The sequence below is a fragment of the Triticum dicoccoides genome, chromosome 1B, assembly GCF_002162155.2.
Source record: "Triticum dicoccoides isolate Atlit2015 ecotype Zavitan chromosome 1B, WEW_v2.0, whole genome shotgun sequence".
Lineage (NCBI taxonomy): Eukaryota > Viridiplantae > Streptophyta > Magnoliopsida > Poales > Poaceae > Triticum > Triticum dicoccoides.
In genome coordinates, this window is record NC_041381.1 from 677,553,868 (window position 1) to 677,554,466 (window position 599).

Below are 599 nucleotides of genomic sequence, written 5' to 3' on the forward strand. Positions count from 1 at the left end.
CGGGCGGCGTCGGGGGCGCGGGCGACGGCGGGCGGCGTCGAGGGCGAGGTCGACGACGGGCGGCGTCGAGGGCGAGGGCGGCAGGCCTTCGGCGCGGCAGAGAACGAGCGAAGAAATGGAGGTGACGGGTCGGGCGGTTGTATTTATAGCCCCCCCCTTTAGTCGCGGTTGGGGAGGCGACCCGCGACTAAAGGGTAACCTTTAGTCGCGGTTGGGGAGGCGACCCGCGACTAAAGGACTTTTTTGGCGGGTTTTTCGTTCCCGCGCGCAACCAACTTTAGTCGCGGTTGGGCAGGCCAACCGCGACTAAAGGTATTTTCCAAATACTTTTTCTTTTTCAAAATCTTAAAAATACAAATAATATATCAAAAAATTCAGAAAAATAAAACTAATTCAATTCAAAATTCTAAAAATACAAATAATATATCAAAAAACTAAGAAAAATAAAACTAATTCAATTCAATATGTTAAAAATACAAATAATATATCAAAAAATTAAGAAAAATAGAACTAATTCAATTCAATATGTTAAAAATACAAATAATATATCAAAAAATTCAGAAAAAAAAACTAATTCAATTCAAAATGTTAAAAATACA